We start from the raw sequence: 14,907 nt of genomic DNA on the forward strand, positions 1-14,907 counted from the left end.
TTTTTAGTACGGAGTCCAGCACATCGAGTACATTCACACTGCATGTAACCAATCTCCAGAACTCTTTTCGTCTCGAAAAACTGAAACCCTATAACCATTAAACAATAACTCCACACATACTCCTTTCTCCCCAGCCCCTGACAGCCATCATTCTACTGTCTCTATATTCTGACTACTCTAAGTAGAATATAAGTAGAATCATACAGTATTTGTCTGTTCTAGAATTGGCTTATTTCACTGAGCGTACTGGCCTCAGGGTTCATCCACGTTATAGCATGTGGCAGAACTTTTTTCCTTAAGTCTGAATAATATTTCATTTTATGTATATGCCACACTTTGCTTACCCAAATTCATCTGTTAATGGACACATGGGTTGCTTCTACCCTTTGTAAACATGGGTGCACAAATATCTCAAGACTCTGCTTTCAGTTCTTTCGAGTATATATCCAGAAGTGAATTGCTAAAGCATACGGTAATTCCATTTTTAATTTTCTGAGGAACTTCCATACTATTTTCCATGGTAGCTATTCCATTTTATGTTCCCATCAACAACAGTGTACAAGGGTTCCAATTTTTCCACATCCTCACCAACACTTGTTATTTTCTCTTTTTCTTTTCTTTTTTTTTTTGATAGATGCCTTCCTAAAAAATGTGAAGTGGTATCTCATTGTGATTGTCATTTTCATTTCCCTAATAATTAATAATGTTGAGCATCTTTTCATATGCTTGTTGGCCATTTGCATATCTTCTTTGGAGAAATGTCTATTGAAGTCCTTTATCCATTGTTAAATCAGGTTGTTTGTTTTTTGGTAGGAGTTCTTTATAGAGTCTAGATACTAACCCCTTAAGAGATATGTGACTTATAAATATTTTCTCCCATTCCACAGGTTGTCTTTTCACTCTGTTGTTGGTGTCTTTTATAAGTTTTAAATTCTGATTCAGTCCAATTTACCTATTTTTATTTTTGGTACTTGTGCTTTGGTATCAGATCCAAGAAAACTTTGCCAAATCCAATGTCATGAAGTGTCTTCCCTATTTTTTCTTCGAAGAGTTTTGTAGTTTTAGCCCTTAAATTTAGGTCTTTGATTCATTTGGGGATAATTTTTGTATATGATATCAAGTAAGGTCCAAGCTCATGCTTTTTCAAGTAGAAATCCAGTTTCCCCAAAATCATTTGTTGAAAAGGCTGCCAAGGGTCGTAGTACCCTTGTTGAAAATCATTTGCCTATACATACAAGGGTTTACTCTGGGCTTTTTATTGTATTCCACTGATTTACATGGCTGTCCTTATGCTAGTACCATATTGTTTGATTACTGAAGCTTTATAATAAGTATTGAAATTGAGAAGTGTGAGACCTCCAAGCCTTGTTTTCTTTCAAAATTCTTTTGGCTATTCAGGGTCCCTAGAGATTCTATATGAATTTTAGGATGGATTTTTCTGTTTCCATAAAAAACATCATTGGGATTTTGATAAGGATTGCATTGAATCTACATCTCACTTTGTGTATTTTAACAATGTTAAGTCTTCCAACCACGAACACAGGTTGTCCATCTATTTGTGTCTTCTTTAACTTCTTTCGGCAATGTTTTGTAGTTTTCAGCATACTATGTTTTGCCTCTCTGGTTAAATTTATGCCTAAATATTTCATTCTTTTTCATGCTATCTTAAATGGAATCTTGTTAATTTCCTTTTAGAATTGTTCACTGTGTTAGTGTACAGAAATGCAACTGATTTTTGTGTGTTGTCTTTTTATCCTGTAACTCTGCTGAATTTATCAGTTCTAACAGGTTTTTGTCTGGAAAATCTTTAGGATTTTCTACATATAAGATCTTACTGTCTATAAACAGAGATAATTTTGCTTCTTTTTCACAATTTAGATGCCTTTCATTTCTTTTTCTTGCCAAATTGCTCTAGCTAGGAATTCCAATACTATATTAAATCGAAGGAGTAAATGCAGACATCCCTGTCTTATTCCTGAACTTAGAAGAAAAGCTTTTAGTCGATCACCACTAAGTGTTGATATTAGCTGTGGGCTTTCCCTATATGGCCTTTATTTTGTTGAGGAGCTCTCTTCTGTTCTTAGTTTGTTGAATGTTTTTATTATGAAAGACTGTTGGATTCCCTCAAATGTTTTTCTGTACCAGTTAAAAAGATGAATTTTTAAAATTTTCTTTTAATGTTTATTTATTTTTGAGAGAGACAGAGACAGAATGCGAGTGGGTTAGGGGCAGAGAGAGAGGGAGACACAGAATCCGAAGCAGGCTCCAGGATCTGAGCTGTCAGCACAGAGCCCGACGCAGGGCTTGAACTCACGGACTGTGAGATCATGACCTGAGCTGAAGTTGGACGCTTAACCGACTGAGCCACCCAGGCACCCCAAAAAGATGAATTTTTAAATAAAGAGTGCTAGGTAGTCATTTTGGAAAAGAAAATTAGAGCCATATCTCACTCCATACACAAGAATAAACTCCAAAAGATTAGAGAACTAGACGTAAAAAATGAAACAGGTATCCATCGATTTAACCAAGTGGCCAAGGTAAACATCACTAATGATAAAACACATTGACATGAACCCCTTGAAATGATGCTCTATGAAAGAATGACACATCATGTCAGAGTCATGCAACAAAGAAAAAATGAAGATTAGTGGAGAATAGAGAAATAGAAATAACAACTAAATGCAATGTGGGAACCTGGATAGGACCCTGGACCAGAAAATGTTAGTGAAAAAAAAAGTGATGAAATTCAAATATGGTCTGTAGTTTAGCTAACAATATTGTACCAATGTTAGTTTCTTGCTCTTAATAATTATACTATAATTACATAAAATGTTAACATTAGGGGAAATGGGCTGAGGGATACAATTAAACTCTCTATACAACTTTTACAACTTTCCTGTAAGTCTAAAATTAGTTCAAAATAAAAAGTTTTTTTTTTAAAGAAACACAGCAGTAATTACACCATTAAGAGTGATAACCATCAAAAGAACTAAATGTAGATGTGGTTAAAGGTAGTTTTACCAATCCATGCTGTTAGAGGTTAGGATAGTTCCCTGGGGGCTGAGGGGTTCATGAGTGCAAAGGGATACTAGGGTGCCAATAATAGTCTGTTTCTGAATCTAGGGTGCTGGTTACGCAGCTGTTGCTTAGTTAGTGAAAAATGGCGGAATTTTAAAAATCAACCACCTTTCAATTAAAAGAATAGTTTTTTAAAAACATGATTTTAACTCTAGAGAATGGGACTAAAAATATGAAGAAAGCCTTTCTTTTAGAAAACTTTAAAATTGGTAACAGTTAAATATTAATGTAAGAAGTCAAAAAGTAAACCTGAGACCCTAAGCCCAGAAGAATCCAGAAAGCACAGTTGGCTGACTTTATTTCCTCACCCTTAGCCACCAGATCTCCTAGAACACACTCTTAAAACTAACAGTGGAGCGGGGGGAGGGGCGCCTCAGTGGCTCCGTTGGTTAAGGGTCCAACTCTTGGTTTTGGATCAGGTCATGATCTCACAATTTGTGAGTTTGAGCCCCACACTGGGCTCTGCACTGACAGTCTGGAGCCTGCTTGGGATTCTCTCTCTCTGTCCCTCTCATGCACTTGCTCGCTCTCTCTTTCTCTCTCTCTCAATAAATAAACTTAAAAAAAAAAACACTAACAGTAAATAAAATAGGCAGTGTCTTAATGAGGACTATCAGACACATAATATTCACACACAGTAAGCACCAGAAAATGTAAACTATAGAAACTTCCAATACTGGACATACAAATATTACCAACCACAGACTGGTTAATTAAAATAGATGTAACTATTTAACTGCATAAAATTCATTGAAACAGCTTTAGCACAACATGAAAAACTGCTTCATATTCTGCCTATTGTTATAGCAACCCTAGTAAATAATTACATGGTAGGCTGAAAATTATTCTAGAATCCCTTGAGGTAATTAAGATGATAAAAAATAATGAGGAAAAGTTTTACATAAAAGTAAGTTAAATTAATGTAATAGCTGTCTATTTTCACTCAAAGCCAATCTGAATCAAACTGTTTCTTTCCAGGGTGAAACTCTGGAGTGAATTTTACAGAAACAGGAATAAGTATTAATAAGTCAGAGACTTCTCATACTAAGACAGTAGATAAGACAGCCAATCTGAGCTCCATTCAGCAGTTTGTCAGAAGGCTTCGATATATGCCTAAAGTCGAAAAGAAAAAAATCTTTTTGTGCTATATTTTCTACTTTGATGAAAGGATACATACTATCATTCTTATTTTCGAATACATTTATTTTCTTGTTGCATATTCAATTTACCAGACACAAAATGAATTAGCCACCACATCTGTGATTATGAACTACATGGTGCTCCTGTTCTGTGACTAACAATGAACACTGTCACTATTATTTGCTATTATATTTTTATTCTTCTTACTTTCTGAAAACACTTTTAGCCTTTTTCTCTTCTTTCATCACAAGTTCAAGATTTTGCATCGTTTCATTATACCCATTTTATCTTTTAGACTACATAATTTAATTTTTGAATAATTCAAAAGGACAGGTGATACAATATAGAACTCACAATAAAAGAAAAATTTTTATATTAAGAGAAGTTAGGTTCATGTCTTATCTAAGTGTGTAAATTTTTTTTAATTTTTTAAATGTTTATTTATTTTTTTGAGAGAGAGACAGAGTGTGAGGGGAGGGGCAGAGAGAGAGGGAGACACAGAACCTGAAGCAGGCTCCAGGCTCCAAGCTGTCAGCACAGAGCCTGACGTGGGGCTCGAACCCACAAACTGTAAGATCATAACCTGAACTGAAGTCGAAGGCTTAACCAACTAAGCCACCCAGGCGCCCCAGAAGTATGTACTTATTTTTATTCACAGCAAACAAGACAGTATAATAGATTCCCATAGCTCATAATCATGATTTAACCAATTAACTGAAATACGGCTGAATTTAAAATATCTGTCATAAACATTACACGTAAAGAGAAACAAAACGTCTCTTTCTTAAAATATAGTAAAAGACCCCGAATAGCCAAAGCAATCTTGAAAAAGAAAACCAAAGCAGAAGGCATCATAATCCCAGACTTCAAGCTATACTACAAAGCTATAATCATCAAGACAGTTGGGTACTGACACAAGAACAGACACTCAGATCAACGGAACAGAATAGAGAACCCAGAAATGGACCCACAAATGTATGGCCAACTAATCTTTGACAGAGCAGGAAACAATATCCAATGGAATAAAGACAGTCTCTTCAGCAAGTGGTGCTGGGAAAACTGGACAGCGACATGCAGAAGAATGAACCTGGACCACTTTCTTACAAAAATAAACTCAAAGTGGATGAAAGACCTCAATGTAAGACAGGAAGTCATTAAAATCCTCAAGGAGAAAGCAGGCAAAAACCTCTTTGATCTTGGCCACAGCAACTTCTTACTCAGCACGTCTCCGGAGGCAAGGGAAACAAAAGCAAAAATGAACTACTGGGACCTCATCAAAATAAAAAGCTTCTGTACAGTGAAGGAAACAATCAGCAAAACTAAAAGGCAACCGACAGAATGGGAGAAGATATTCGCAAACAACATGTCAGATAAAGGGTTAGTACCCAAAATCTATAAAGAACTTATCAAACTCAACACCCAAAAAACAAATGATCCAGTGAAGAAATGGACAAAAGACAGGAATAGACACTTCTCCAAAGAAGACATCCAAATGGCCAACCGACACATGAAAAAAATGCTCCACATCACTCATCATCAGGGAAATACAAATCAAAACCACAGTGGGATACCACCTTACAGGTATCAGAATGGCTAACATTAACAACTCAGGCAACAACAGATGTTGGCGAGGATGCAGAGAAAGAGGATCTCTTTTGCATTGTTGGTGGGAATGCAAGGTGGTGCAGCCACTCTGGAAAACAGTATGGAGGTTCCTCAAAAAACTAAAACTAGAACTACCCTACAACCCAGCAATTGTACTACTAGGCATTTATCCACGGGATACAGGTGTGCTGTTTCGAAGGGACACATGCACCCCCATGTTTATAGCAGCACTATCGACAATAGCCAAGGTATGGAAAGAGCCCAAATGTCCATCGATGGATGAATGGAGAAAGAAGATGTGGTATATATATATATACATACATACCATGGAGTATTACTAGGCAATCAAAAAGAATGAAATCTTGCCATTTGCAACTACGTGGATGGAACTGGAAGGTTTTATGCTAAGTGAAATTAGTCAGTCAGAGAAAGACAAAAATCATATGACTTCACTCATATGAGGACTTTAAGATACAAAACAGATGACCATAAGGGAAGGGAAACAAAAATAACATAAAAACAGGGAGGGGGACAAAACAGAAGAGACTCATAAATATGGAGGACAAACTGAGGGTTACCAGAGGGGTTGTGGGAGGGGAGATGGGCTAAATGGGTAAGGGGCACTAAGGAATCTACTCCTGAAATCATTGTTGCACTATATGCTAACTAATTTGGATGTAAATTTTAAAAAATAAAAAATAAAACTACAAAAAAATAAAATAAAACATAGTAAAAGAAAAAAAATATAGTAAAAGAGTGACACAGTGAAAGGATAATCAAAAACAATAGCTAATTTTGAAGTCACTCACTTATATGTGGATGAATTCATAACACTCTAGAAAAAACAGAAACTATACTGGAAAGGCCCAACTAAGAAGCTATAAAGATTCTGGGCTCAGGGCGCCTGGGTGGCTCAGTCGGTTGAGCCGCCGGCTTCAGCTCAGGTCATGATCTCACAGCTTGTGAGTTTGAGCCCTACATCGGGCTCTGTGCTGACAGTTCAGAGCCTGGAGCCTGCTTTAGATTCTGTGTCTCCCTCTCTCTCTGCCCCTCCCCCACTCATGTTCTGTCTCTCTCTGTCTCAAAAATAAATAAAAACAGATAAAAAAATTAAAAAAAAAAGATTCTGGGCTCTTGAATGTTACAGGCGTAAAACAGTATGTTAGCAAGGCAATACAGTGAAGCAGCTAGCATTACAGTCCTACAGATTCATGTTTCAGCCCCAGCTCTGCCATTACTGCTTTTCTGATCCCAGTAAAGCAACCTGTGTCCTTATCTGTAAAATGAAAGACAATAAAATCTATCTCATACACTTTGGGGGAAGTTTAAATGAGATCCTTATCACATAGTAGGTATTGGGTAAAGTAAGCCATTAGGAATTCATAATGAACACAAAGTACCCAGATTATGGATCTTTATCTTCTTACTTAATCCTAAAAAAATATATCATGGTCTTTTATATTTTTCAGATTATGAGGAATGGCCTTGTAAACAAGATTTAATTTTTCTCAATGAGCTGCTTGTATTAACAGAATCTCTTATTTTCTTTACTTACTATGATCTCTCTCACATCTCTCTTGGAATCTCCTTGTTATAAGGAAGAAGTGTTTTGCATGTAGAGATCCCTTTCTAAAAATTCATTTCCTTAACATTATTTCCCATGATTTTTACTTAGCATTTCAGTTTCTTGAAATTTATTCTTATTTTTTGTCACTTGTGTCAAGAGAAGAAACTCAATTGTTTTGAACTCTTTCCCTAGAGCATAACTTCAACTAACCTACATAACTAGTAACTCAAAAGAGATCTTTCTCAGAGTTGTAGTATCTGATATTCCAGATTACCTCGAGAATAGCAATAACAGTAAAAGATACAATAACAATAAAAGAAAATAATTTGATTTGGGAAGAGAGAATAGTAGCTATGTTTACAACAACCAAGATACAGTATATCTGGGACAATATGAACTTAAAAGCAAAATTTCAGGCAGAATGTTAGTATCAGTAAAAATTTTATTGCTTTTCATACTTAATGATGGAACTTTTCACACAGAGTTTCAGTTTATGTTTCTTGGAATGCCTGCACAAATTACCTGTTTTTCTATTATTCTGTTACCTACAAACACTGATTTATTCAACTTAAAAATACATAATCAATCATTAGGCTTACAAAATTTTTCTACTTGTATAGATTTTATAGCTAAAAATGTATCAATTAGTGCAGAATTACCTACCTGACAGGTTTTTCAAACACTTATTAACCTAGAAATCACTTTATTGACCATCATTTGTTACTTGTATATGTTATTACAGCAACTGCTTATCATCACCTTTCTTTCCTTTGAATAGCATTAATAAATCCTTCTTTTGTATACTTAGTTTTATATTACCACCACAATTTCAAGGATGCTGTGAAGAAAAACTTAATAAATTGATTTTTTAAGTGTCTACTCTGAAGTGGACTATAAGAGAAGTTAGTGCTACCAGTTTTTTGGTTGTCTTTTTTTTTTTTTTTTTGAGGGGGGTCTGTCATTGTGTACTTCAGAGGATGGAGCCTCTGAGAAGTAGGAATAGGTTTATATAACCACTTTTCTGCTTTTATTTATTTATTTTTATTTTCTTACCTTTTTATTGAAGTATAGTTGACACACAAGGTTACATTAGTTTCAGGTAGATAACATAGTGACTCAACATCTCTATGTGTTATGCTGTTCTCACCACAAGTAAAACTACCATCTGTCACCATAATTATAGTTCCACTGACCATATTGCCTATGCTTACTCATATACCTGTACCTCCCACTCACCTTCACCCCCTTTTGCCCATCCCCCATTCCCCTTCTTCTTCTAGTTTTGATTAAATATTTTATTTTGGCAGTTCTGAAATACATACTATTTTCCCACATTTATAGGTTTGCCATTTTACAATCTGATTTAACTCAACTAGAATTGAATGGCCACTTTAACAAACTCATCCTTAAGTAACAACATACTTGGCTCTTTTTAAAGTAAAATGGAGTCTGTTAAAAACTTATTATGCTTATGAGTATTAAAAAAAAAAGATTTCTGGTTCTTCAAATACTTTATTCTATCTTTCCCTGCATTTAGAATTCTTGAAGGGCTGAGTTTGTATCATGTTCCTTTGTCAACTCAGTGCCTACAGTGTCCATAACATAGTAATCACTCCATTATCTGTCTACTAAGTGACTCACACAGAGACCAGCCGGTGGAGAGCCACCATCTCTCCATGCCTATCTGCCTGATGGTTCATATCATCCCTAAGAATAAGAAAAGTTAAAAAGGTGGAGGGGGGTTGAATTTAAAAGGACAATAAACAGAACAAGCTAAGGAAGTTGGGAATTACTCAAAGTCAGAAACTGAATTATTCCAATGAAGAAGAAAAGACTTTAAAGAGATCCATGCATTTAATTTTTTTCAAATGTTTATTTATCTTGAGAGAGAAAGAAAGAGAGAGAGAGAGAGACAGCACCAGTGGGGGAGGGGAAGAGAGAGGGAGACACACAATCCCAAGCAGGCTCCAGGCTCTGAGCTGTCAGCACAGAGCCCAACGTAGGGCACGAACCCACGAACTGTGAGATCATGACCTGAGCTGAAGTCCGACGCTTAACTGACCGAGCTACCCAGGCGCCTCTGACATCCATGCATTTTGTTTTATTACTTTTTTTTAATGTTTGTTTACTTTTGAGAAAGAGACTGAGCACAAGTCAGGGAGGGGCAGAGAGGGAGGGAGACAGAATGGGAAGCAGGCTCCAGGCCCTGAGCTGTCAGCACAGGGCCCGATGTGGGGCTCAAACTCACGAACCACTAAGATCATGATCTGAGCCGAAGTTGGGTGCTTAACTGACTGAGCCACCCAGGCACCCTGAGATCCATGCATTTTTAAAAATAAGGATGCCAAGGGCTATAATGCTTAAGCATTAGAAACAAAAAAAAGATTAGAATAAAGAAGGTCAATAGGAAGCTACTGCTGCTGTCCAGAGAAGAAGGCCCAGGCTATGAAAACAACAGTAGTAACAGAGAGAAATGGATGTGGATTATTCCTTTGCTTCAGCCATCTCTATTAAGAAACATTCTCTCAGATTGGATGGGGTGAAACAAACACTGGTATTCTGTGTAAAAGGGGCATTTAATAAATTTAATCAATGAGTTAATGAAAACCAAAGCTCAATATGAATGAGAAGATTAGAGAGAGTTCCTAACTGCTCCAAGTAAACTTTCAATAAGGTATATTGCTCCAGATGAAATTTCCACACAGCTGCTGGCAACTGTTCAGAAACTATGGAAAGCAGGAGAGGTTACCATAAGACTAAAGACAGGATATGTAGTACTGCTCTTCAAAAAAGGAGAAAGGTGACCCTGCCAACTATTGATCATTGAAGTTAAATGTAACTCTAGACAAGATTCTAGAATCATTACCAAGAGAAGTTTGAACACAGAAAAAGATAGTAGCCAACATACACTACTGGAAACCAGTATAGTGGTTACGGACAAATAATGACAGATTAGTGCTCTTTTCCTGACAGTTACTGAACTGATAGGATTTTTTTTTAATAAAGTATATAAAATTATTTGGGTTTTAGGAAGGCAATTATTAAAGTTTCTTATATATTCCTTGTGAAAACTTGGAATTATCTGAGGTGAATAATGTTAAATTAGCTGGATTTCTAACTGTCTGAACAACTTGAACCAAAGAATTAATTAGTTTTTTTATCACCCTTAAGAGAGGTCACTAGCAGAGCAAGAGCTCTGTTCTTGGCCCTGCCTACTCAACATTTTAATAAGATCTGCAGGAAGGCAATGTCAGCATTATCACACTTACAGTTTACCAAATCTATTGATAAATAAATAAGCCCACACATATCATATGACCAAATCAGTTTTTAAAAAAAAATTTAACTTTATTTATTTTTGAGAGAGAGAGAAAGAGAGAGAGAGAGCATGCAAGAGAGTGCACGTGCACGCACAAGCAAGGGAAGAGCAGAAAGAGAGAATCCCAAGCAGCCTCCATACTGTCTGTGCAGAGCCCAATGCAAGGTTTGATCTCAGAAACAGTGAGATCAAGAGTCAGACACTTAACAGATTGAGCCGCCCAGGTGCCCCCAAATCAGTTATTTTTTAAGTCAACAGAATATAACCAGTCTGACAAGATAAAGTTTAATATGGATAAATATAAAGCCCTACCAAAAAAACACTCTATTAAAGAATTGGAAGAACATAAACAAAACAACTCAAGAATTTTAGTTGACTACAAAATCAGTAATAATGGGTAATGTATACAGCATTTAAATGTCAGGGACCGTTCTAAATATTTTATATATCTTTCATTCATTCCTTGTAACAATCCTATGAGATAGGCACTGTTATAAATCCCATTTTACAGATGAGAAAACTGTGGCCTAAAAAATGTTTACATAATTTACTCAAGGTCAACCAGCTGATAAACTGTAGAGCTAGGATTTAAACCCAGGCAGGCTAGCTCCAGAGTCTGTCTTCGCCAGGACATTATTTTGAATTAACAGTGCAATATGGTTGTCAAAGAAACAAATCTACTCTTAAAGTATATGATTTAAAATCAGAGAGGTAACGTACAGTCTTCTCTACAGGTTAGTATCTAGGAGTATCACACTTTTAACAAGAATACGGACGAACTCAAACAAATCCACAAATAAGGCATCAGTATTGTGAGAAGACTCAAATCAAACCAACAAAATGATTAGAAGAGGTTAAGGACAGAATATTTTGTCTAGAGAAGAAAAGAATTAATGGGACTATAATAAGTATCTTCAAATATTTGAAAACCCACTAATGGAAGAGAGAACTAGAACCAGTGAGAATGTAATTTCTGATTCAGCAAAGGAAATCATATTATAAAAACTGGAGTTGTACAAATACTTTTGCCTCAGAAACTAGATAACTATGAATCTTCTCTCCAGAAAAATACACAAGTACATATAATTTTGCATAAAATTACAAGAGTTCACAAATCTACTTTTAAATCCCCACCCCTAGAGTAATATATCCCAGATCAAAATGGAAAGGATTCAAGAAAAGGCAAGTATATTTAATAACCTTTAAAATTCATTACAACTTACAATTCTATTATCTAAAAAACTCTCAACTCTATGCTTTCTAGTTTCTTCTGAGATCCATCATAATGCACATTGCAATAAGAGTTTAAAATTTGATGACAAGTTCAGAAAAAAAGTGAAATCAAATTTGCCAAGTGACAAAATAAACTTGACTGTGAGTAAATTCATACATATATGGCTTATAATTTAACCTTTTAAAAAAATACCTAAGTTTAAAGATTAAAAAAAAAGATGCTAATGTACTACTCTCTATATAATATTTAAGGCCCAAATTAGCAATTTCCCCCCTCTGCTTTTAAAATTTCATTTTAAACTCTCCCTTTCTATCCTTTGTTCTGGGTTAACTGTTAAGATTGACAAAGAAACAATAAACTAGAAGTCAGAATATTTAGGTTCTAATTTACTACCTTTGCCATGAATTTGATTTTTGCTTAGCTTGTTTCCTCACTGTGTTCCAAAAACTTTCAAATATCTAAAAAGGGCTTTAAATATACTGTTTTGCAATGTAAATATAAATAAGTCATCCATTTTTTACAAAACATAAATTATCAACAGCCAGAAAACAAAGCCAGTCTTCCTATCATGTTTAAGGGGGAAAAAAAAAAAAAGAAAATGTGCATTCACATTTCAATTCCTAATTATAAAAAACAATCTTTGAATCCTTTAGGGTATCTTTTAGTGTATAATTTTCATCCACAAATGCTTCTCACATTAAGGATAAACATCTGTACATCCAATTTCAAGCTGTATTGAGAGCACATAACTCAGTTAAGATTTTTGGCTGCCAGGGAAAAACTTGAAGGTGCCAGTTGGACTACATATTTAAAAGAGTTGGGAGAAAGTTACATGATCACAGAATGGTAATATGAAGCATTACACACTTGAAAATTCTGTTTTCCCTCTTAAACAACTAGAAATAACGAGAACCCAAAAGTAAGTTTAATAAGTGTTTGGCCTTTATTAAATACAGGTGCCACATCGCTGCAACTCTACCGCCAAAACAGTGCTACAGACACCATGTCTGCCAGTAGACTAGACTCTAGTTCCAGGCACAAGATGTTCCAAGAAATAACAAAAGCATCCAGAGCCAGTACATAGGGTGGGTCTAGGCATTTGATTTTTTTCTCCTGGTGCTACTTGAGAATGGACACTACTATTAAAGATTTATTACAGTAACAGGACAGTGATAAAGCTTTAGCTAAATTATAGGCTAACCAAGGAAATGGAAAAGCAACATGGGATGTCAGATCAACTAAGTTCCTTTTACATTTAACTTTGAACACAGACTGGGTCATGATTACACTGTACAGAGGACAGATGAATAACTGTAACTATATTTATTAGGTGAAGATAATTTCAGACCATTAAGAGAAAAGGAGAGTGGCCCAGAAAAAATTAGGCTATAGAAGTCAAATGAAAAGACACAAAACTAAGATTTAGGGGAGAAAGGGGAAGGAAGAGAATGAGCTAACTAACTTACTAAAAAGAGAGCAAATAAGTGGGACAGGGAGCCTTAGCCCTAGGAGACTGAATGAGGAAGAGAAACGTATCAAAGGCTCAAAGGGAGCTTCAGCAGTAAATATGGAAAGGGATGAGCCTGTTAACTGTTTCAACAGAAAAAGAGAAACAACGCGGGGCACTTTTCTGAACGGGCATTCATGGAAGGCCATTATAAAAATGCCTAACTCATGCAGGGCACTTAATATGTGGTGCGCCGTTCCAAATGCATTCCACAGATTAGTCCATTTACTCCTCAAAACACCCGTAATAGGCAGTGACTACTATTTTACAGATGAAGAAGCTGAGACCACACAATGCAAGATAACACAAGCTGGTACCAGTGACTGAGCGCTCATCCACTTAGCTGAACCGTCTCTCTGAGAGATCCTACAAAACCTTTATACTTTTCTGTGGAGAGGATTTGGCTCTCTGGAATTTCTCAAAGGAGTCTGGGCCCCAAAAGCGATCCTCTACTTTAAAGAAAAGTTCCCTTCTGCGGGATAGGAGGTTCTTTCAAGTTCAAAGCTTTAGAACTCTGAAATACACCTGGTAGAAACAGATGGAGGCGTGTGACTCATGAAAGGCTGAAAAGTCAGAAAACCAGACTTAGAAGCCATCGTTCTGCCCTGAAGACCTGCAGAGACCGATAAAGTAGAAAGCAGCCCTTCCTCTCTTCCACGAGGCATGACACGGGGACGTTGCCTCCTCCCAATCTGCTGTGTGTGTATGGGGCGGGGGAGGGGGGCTCGCCGGTTTCCGACTCCCCCCAGACAGTCAGGGGTTACTCGGCCAGGCCTGGGAGAACGCGTGGGAATAAACAGATGGAACTCGCGGTAACGAGGAGGCCCCGAGGCGAAGGGAGGGAAACCTGCCCAGGAACACGCCGGGCCGGGTCCAGAGGCCCTCGGCACGCGGCCCCGCGCCCTCGCCCTGGACCTTACCGCCGCTCGGCTGCAGAGGACGAGGCGGCCTCTCAGGGTTGTTCTTCCGAGACTGGGGCGCGGCTTCGGCGCCGCCGCTCCTGTGCCGCCCGCGTTAGGCGGCGGCTGGGTCCCGGCGGATACACACTCGGGGCAGGGGTGGGCGATCCGCGGCCTGCCCAGGGGAGGCCCTGGAGTTCGAGGCCGTGGGACGCCGACCGTGCTTGCGCCTGCAAGCCTGCCCAAAAAGGAAGGGCCAGAGCGCGGCCGCGTGCCGAGCAGCAGTGGTTGCTGCAGCCTAGATCACAGGCTGCTTCGTCCGCCCTCACCCAACCCTGCCACTGCCCCGCTTCCCCCGCGCAAGCTTTGGCGGCGGAGCAGCACGGTGGGTGCCGATTGGCTCCCGGATGTGTGACGTAAGGCGCCGGTCCCTACGGATTGGCCAGGTCGGCGGTGCGTGCAAGGAGTAAACAAACCCCGCCCCCAGGCTTCCCAAAGAGGGGAGGGGGCCGCTAGGTGAAGGGGCGGGACCTCAAGCAACCCAGTCCCAGCCTTGGG

At 37.8% G+C, this 14,907-nt stretch overlaps 1 protein-coding gene across 3 annotated transcripts in view; it reads right to left on the minus strand.

The window, feature by feature from the left end:
* TFDP2 (transcription factor Dp-2) overlaps positions 1 to 14,654 on the minus strand; it is a 179,159-nt gene extending 164,505 nt beyond the window's left edge. The window contains exon 1 of one of the 3 annotated variants that reach the window (XM_030329193.1): positions 14,371 to 14,654. The gene's annotated coding sequence lies outside the window, so the exon portion shown is untranslated. The remainder of the gene's footprint in view (positions 1 to 14,370) is intronic. The other 2 variants (XM_030329191.1, XM_030329190.1) reach the window with 2 other exon arrangements.
* Between the last annotated feature and the right edge of the window lie 253 nt (positions 14,655 to 14,907).

Source organism: Lynx canadensis, chromosome C2 (genome assembly GCF_007474595.2).
Source record: "Lynx canadensis isolate LIC74 chromosome C2, mLynCan4.pri.v2, whole genome shotgun sequence".
In the NCBI taxonomy this organism is placed as follows: Eukaryota; Metazoa; Chordata; class Mammalia; order Carnivora; family Felidae; genus Lynx; species Lynx canadensis.